At 28.2% G+C, this 7,647-nt stretch overlaps 1 protein-coding gene across 1 annotated transcript in view; it reads right to left on the reverse strand.

Annotated features, from left to right (window-relative positions):
• LOC100167668 overlaps nucleotides 1–7,094 on the reverse strand; it is a 155,790-nt gene extending 148,696 nt beyond the window's left edge. Inside the window, exon 1 of the mRNA XM_029486826.1 lies at nucleotides 6,645–7,094. The gene's annotated coding sequence lies outside the window, so the exon portion shown is untranslated. The remainder of the gene's footprint in view (nucleotides 1–6,644) is intronic.
• Between the last annotated feature and the right edge of the window lie 553 nt (nucleotides 7,095–7,647).

The following is a 7,647-nucleotide window of genomic DNA, read 5'->3' on the forward strand; positions in this document are numbered from 1 at the left end:
TTTTGGTGGACATAGAATTAAGTTGCAATATTTATGAGTATATTAAAATATAGTCTTATGCTATTTAGCTCTGATCGGTGCTCTTATGATTTAGCACGCTCTGCAATATTATATCTACTATAAATAAAACAAGTGCGTACTTCTCAAAAAATAATCCCTAGATATATTCTAAAATGTACTTCTTGATATAAGGAATTTGTATTTCTTTTTCATTCTATCGACTCGAAAAGGCTTTGATTCTATGTAATCTTACGGTCTCCACATACTTATTCTGTTCACTCGATTGGAACGAGTCCTACTCTGGGATGATAAGACGTGTATAGAATACGTTGGGGAGTCAAAAAATGTCAAGAACTGTGTTTTTATATTATGTAGATAACTGTATTATAAGATATATATTTTCTTCTGTTTTCAGCCAGACAAATGCAACGTTCATAGTTAATGCATGGACATTATAATATATTATTATACCTATATAATACAACTTTAAATAAGTGCCCAACTAAGAATGTTCTATTACTGTTAACAGTGAGTCGCCATTCTCAATTTATCCTATAGTGAATATTATATGCATGCATCACACAAAGGGAAAGAAATTAGTTGATACTCATACAAAACTATAAATATGTTTTTGTAACATAAGTTGACGTTTGAAATATTACTCGAGAAACAGCTGCATTTTCTAATAACGCTGTTAAAGTGTAACCCATTTGTACTTTACCATATTATGAATATATGATTATAATCATGAACAAATTATCATAAATTTCATAAAGTTTATATTATTTTCAAATATTTGAAGACTAATTTTGAATGCACAAGAAATGGGAATTATATAATATAATTCAAACGTACCTATACGATTTCGGTTGATAATATATACTAGCTAGTAGAATACGGTTTAACAAATATTGTTGTCATTTCATATTTATATTTTATAATATAGGTTAGAAAGAGTTATTTTTTAACAGTTTTTAACCATAATATATTATATGCACGTAAGTAGTCAAAGTTTATTCTGAAAGAAAATCTATTCCCCAATGTCTGTACCTAATATATTTAATTCTCAGAATTTAGAACATGCGATTCGCAAGAGTCTCTCCAATCTCAAACCAAAATAATATTGCAGTACTTTATGAAAATACACTTTTGAGAGAATATTACAAAACTTTAATGATGAATACTATTTATCATACTTATGATGAATCATAGTAATCTATTATTCCAATTAAAACATAGTATTTCGTTTATTTGATTAATATAATAATGATAATTAATTAACTTAGTGTAATATTTAAAAAAAAAATATAACTACTGGTCGAACTTATTATAAAATTATGTTACTATCCAATGAGTATAATGACTAGTATAAATTACATTTGAAAACCAATATGATTATTAATGCTAAAACAAAAACAAAATTAGGTACTGTAGACAGGATTTAATTTAAAGCAGTTCCGCAAATCTTTAGCAGTATACTATTATAGGTACATTTATTTATTTCACTGTAATAAGTTTAATTTTGTGTACCTAATTATCTTTTAAATGTTAAATGGCGTTTGATTAGTTATCGTCCATCGATAACAATATACTAATATTTCACTTGCATATTTTGACAGCTATGCTTAATCTATTTTTATAAAAATGTAAGTAACAAAAACAGGCTTTCAATTTAAAACAAAAAAAACCATATAGAACAGTTAAGTAGATCTTAATATTTTTATTCGAATTATAATTATTAATTATTTATAAATGCATACAATTATACATACTATATAAGTATAATCTAGTATAATGGTTGAAATGCCATGTCATGCTAAACGACATTTAAAAATTATAACGTTTGTAACAAATAATAACAATGGATAATGAATTTGCTTAGTTATTGCATTTATTAACAAATAGAAATAAAACACTAAAATAATAATTAAACTCTATTATTCAGAATAATAAATTAGTAATTTAAAGACTTGGATGTGTTATAATATATAAAAATGTAATACCTATAGGTATGATTCTACAAACAAAAGAGTTTAATTAAATATTAAAATAAAGCATCATCACAATAAATTAGTGTGGTATATGGGTATTGTACCTATATACCATACACATATACACACATATATATATATAATATATATATATATCATAGTATATTATAATTGGTATTAAACGCTGTATATTATAATGTTTATATTAGGTATGTATATTATATTGTGTATAGGTAACTTATTTAAGCATAAATAATATACGATAATATTATATTTGAATGCGTTGATTCAAATAATAATAAAAAAAAAACATAAAGCTGAAATGATATCTATTTGTTTAAATTTAAAATACAACACATTTATATAGGTATAGTAAATGCAATTTTTTTTTTAGTTTTTCTGTATTGATTACGGGTCTTTGTTTTAATTAAAATGATATGTTTGATCGGAATATTATATAAAGACATAATGTGATATGTTTAATCATAAGCACGTCTGATAAATACTCATCAATGTTATCAAGTTCAAGTGTCAACTCTATTATGATGACGTATACCTAAAAATCCAATGTGTTTTTTATCTTGACGTTTTGCGCGATGCTAATACCTTTCTCTGTTATTTTAATGCTAACTATGCGTGATATAAACAACAATCGGTAGCTTAGTGAAAGGTACTGCGAGAACTTCCTATCCAATGCCAATGTTACGGTAAGTAAACATTCATTATGCGGGCCAAACCCTTTTAGGGCTGCTGTGATACTGATATACCCAATCCTAAAACCCTGGTGTAGAAATAAGGGACCAAAACTTCATACGTTTTACAACTTTCAAAATTAAATAACCACAAATTAGCAACTGATTATTACACCACCGCTGACACGTTGTTAACTCGATTAAAATGAATCAGTATAATTGTATTAACTAGGTACCTAGATAGTTCAACTAAATTATTTTAATACGAGTAAAATGGGAATAGGTTTGTGAAGAACATTTGTTAGAAGTCCTAGAATACATTATTAACGATCAGATGAAAATCGCTAGGTGGTCGTTTGTCGACCGTGTCACTGTATCGACTTAATCTGATATTATAATATATCATTTATGCCAGTTGTAGGTAACTTTATACATAATAATATACGTATTTAAGTTAGTTAACATTTTGCCTGGACAAGAGTTGACTCATTGGTTAGAAATATTTAACAGATGATCAGTAAACATCATGTCATATACTCATGTACTACTCACTGCTCACTAGGACTATATATTATTAAAGTATTCAAATGGTACATAATAATATCCTCAATATATTTTACGAAACGTTGCACAATTATCACTTCTGTTGTGTGCATTTTCGCCCCTCGAGTTTGTCTAACAATTCGTAGTGTCGGGTAAAAATGGTCGTCGATCGAATTCAATGTTTGGAAGTGGACATTTTTGTGGGTCCTTCAAAAGAATCATTTCGATTCGCTTGGACAAGTCTATTCGAAAAACCTAAAAGCCATACGTTTTAACAATTTCTAAAGAGACGTCTTGTAACATTTCGGTTTTTTTTAAGCATATATAAAGGTTTCGTCACTACCCTTTACGCATATACACACATAGTACATAGGTACTATAAAGTAAAACTCAATTTTTATTTTTATAGAATTATTCGTAGTGCTAAATTTAGTGGAAAACAAAGTTAAAAATATGTGATACTGCAATTGGATTAGCCACGGCAGTCTTTAAATTTATTACACTATTGAAATCAATAAAAAAAAAATGCATTTTAAGTGTATTAGATTACATTGATAGGTACAAATGAAAAACGATTCCGAGCGAAGTTTGGTTTTCCTAAATGTGGTCAATATTTTATTAAAAATTTGAGTTAGCTTACATTTATTTATCAATAATTGTATATTTTGGGATTTTCTTGAAGATGACTGCAGAGAAATACGAAAAATTATCTCCTAAAAACCACCCGGCACCCGCGTTTCTATTTATAACCAACAGTTTCACTACCCGACTACACGAGACATTTTGAATTTTTTTACTACCACGAAAAATAAATATACTATTTCAGTAGTAAAACAAAATGCTCATTCGGATCCCAAGTCTAATTGAAAATATATAGAATATATAGCTCACAAATCTTGTATATTGTTTGTTTGTATAAATGTATTTATTTTGAATAGGAATGTGTATGAACACTGCATCATTACTTGTAAGTGCATAATTTAATGAATCTGAATTTTCAGGCCACCGTAATTTTTACTTAATTTATATTTTATGTGTTATTGCAGCCGGATCACCAATAAATATTTTTTGAGGACTGCTTTAGAAATCCGGAAAGCTTTTGGGGGCCATCAAAATTTAATGCGCATGTTTATCCAAAAAAAGTTCAAAGAAAATCAAAACCTCATTAAAATCCGCCGTAAAAATAAAATATTTAAACTTCTTATTTTGTCTGTGGCCTGTGGGCCAGATGAAGTTTGTCCACGGGCCGAATGTGATTTTATGACCTCTGTGCTATTGGCGACATATTTGTATTTTAGATTCTGAGTAAAGCTAAGGATTTATTGCAAAAATACAATATTATGATTTTTCATATTTTTATTTTTTTCAATAATAATTATTACATTTTTTTGTACCTAAGCAATACTCTATTTTTACATAGTACAATTTTTACTCCTCGGAGAAATGTTAGCAAGGCGTGCTATTTAAATCAGGCTCCGTAGGAGCTTAACATGAAAATCTTTGGAAAATGTTTCATTTAACAATAATATTGTTATGTATTATAAAATAGGTATTACCTATGAAGGTAACAATAAATATTAAGTTTATGAGATGTAAATAATAATATCTACAACATTTTAATTGTGTATTGTGTATATAAAAATTCTATGTTTGTTTTAAATCTTTTTGAGAATTTAAGGTTCTGATGTTAACCAATTTTAATTATAATAATTAAATTAGCTGTAAAACATGCTTTTACTTTACTTAGACGTCATTTTATATTATTTTTTTTTATATACAACTTAATTTATAAAAATAAATGTAAATTATTTGTTGCATTTTTAATAATTTTTTACAATTATTGTTTAGACTGTTTAGGTGATTGGTTATTTTGTAATTACTTCTTGTACCTATTAAGTACTATGTACCTATAGCTAAGTAAAATTGTAGTTAATACGTAGATTTTAGATTTAATATAAATAATAATTTATAATATAGAATATTATAATTTAAATGATACATTTTATAAAACCATATGTCTAATATAAGTTATAACAATGAATTATATTTACTTATACTTTTTCCTAAAATGTATATTATATGAAAAAAACTCCATTTAATAACTGTATTAATGTTATGAATAAAATATCTACTATATATCTAATTAATGCACAATACTGGTCACTGAACTTAATTAAACAACTTGATATATAATATTTTATTATTTGTTTTAGATTTTAACAAAATATATTATTGTGTTCAGGTTGTATTATGTGGTTTTATTTTATGCATCAAATTTCACAACGTTCAAAGGGAAATGGAATTGTTTTTTCAGTAAAATGTTTTATCGTTACATTTGGCCTACGGGTCTACCTGACCGCTATTAATTTTCGTTTTCTCATATTATACAGACTCCTGCGAGGACGGGCCTAAAGACAAACATGATGTCATTAGACATGCTTATACATGAAGGGATATTTTCCCCTATAACGAACACCCAATTTGTTATACATTTTTCTGTAAAAGGTAACAATAATGCTCATTGCTCGGGCACTATTGTTCTTGATGTGGACAATAATAAAATACCATTGTAATATATATAATATGTGTACGCGTGCGTGTATATATTATGTGAGCGTAGGTATCCAAATGAAAATAAACGATTACCCTACATTATAATTGCTGTAATTATCACAATTGTAATACTTCTGTATATATGTATATTTTTTTTAAACTAATTGCTATTTCAGAGAAATTCAACCTTTAAAAAAAGTATACATTTTAACTTGACTATACGAATTAAAAAATGTATCGAGGCAGACAGGTACATATAATTAAATATGAAATTTCAGAGTTTTATTGGTTATTTTTATTCATATTTTAGGGTTCGTTTTAATTTGAATATTGATACGTTGATAATACACAATCAGAGTTTCAACATTTGTTGGTAACATTTTAGCTGTAATATGTTCTCACTTGACGCAATCTCTTATTTTTCTAATATATCTAATATTAATTTGATTATTTATGTTTATAAATTACTTTTTAACAGCAAGTATTTTATTAATTGTAAGCCTGTCTTTCAAAATAAACATAAATCAATTTTCCCAATATTTTTTGTATTTAATACAAATTGCTATTGTACTGTGTATAGGTATACTTACTTTCATTAACAGTAATAATTAATACTGAATAATAATAATAGGTAGGTATAGTGTTTAAACATCATACTCATACTCATAGTTAAAACTATATAGGTATACTTAGCTATTACTTTTAAGTTTTGACTTTTAAAATAGTTGTGTTGTCTTATAAGCCTTATAAAATATGTATTGTGAATATAAATTGCATTGCTTCGAGTATCTAACTACCTATATATTATATAATTTTCAATATATATATATGCATAATATACTATACACTTATTTTAAATATTTACCTTATTTACTCGGTCAATCGGCAACAAAATAATACTATTTACTCGCGGTGTAATAGGTTTGATATCGTTTCACTCCCTCTAAGAAAATAAGTGTAGTGATCTCCACCGACGGTAGCGTTATCGAAATCAACGGATTGACCATAAGTCTAGAACACACCCCCACATTTTACAGTTGATCGGGTTGGACGAACGCACGTTTAAACTTTTCTGGCATACGGTAAAAACGAAATTTCGACTGGGACTCACGACTTACTGCGACACGAAAATTTCGGCGTGCATCGATATCGCTTCAACCCGGAGTCGGGTGTATTACGAAGTGCAAGGAATTTGAACGGCGTGTGGACCGCCAAGACGGAATATTTTCCGACAGTAATTTTATAAATTCCACGGCACGCGAACGGTACGCGTAGTCGACGGGCGCACGGATCGAGCCGGACTGCCGACGACCGACCGGCGAGTGTAACTACGCAGTCGGATCACGCGGTACCACACAGCGCCGGCGCCGGAACTTGGACACCGCACGCTATATTATACAGTATGTTCCGGGTGTCGTTGTTCGGGTGTTTGGCCCCGACAATAATATTATACGTCATCATCTACATAAGAACACAGATCACTACATTCCAGATAGGTATACACCGCGAAATATGCTCACGAAATATTTCTAATTGTTACGATACCTAATCTAAATCCAATGGCATGCAGTTTAAATCATATTCGTTTGTCAAAACGTTAATATACACCTATATTACTATTAAAACTGTAGTAAAATAATAATATGTTCGCCATACATAATGCATGTTATAATAATATCAATATTTCTATTCGGCATTCATTACACATTTGCACATGGTACTAAATTATAAAATTAAATTACAAATCAACTGGTAAATACTAAATCATAATTCGTAATACTATTATAATAGGTATATTGTAGCTGGTAGACGATAGTGTTACGGAGTGACGATATAATATTGTAATCTTGTACCGGGGCGTACACAAG

The sequence above is a fragment of the Acyrthosiphon pisum genome, chromosome A1 (assembly GCF_005508785.2).
Source record: "Acyrthosiphon pisum isolate AL4f chromosome A1, pea_aphid_22Mar2018_4r6ur, whole genome shotgun sequence".
NCBI lineage: Eukaryota > Metazoa > Arthropoda > Insecta > Hemiptera > Aphididae > Acyrthosiphon > Acyrthosiphon pisum.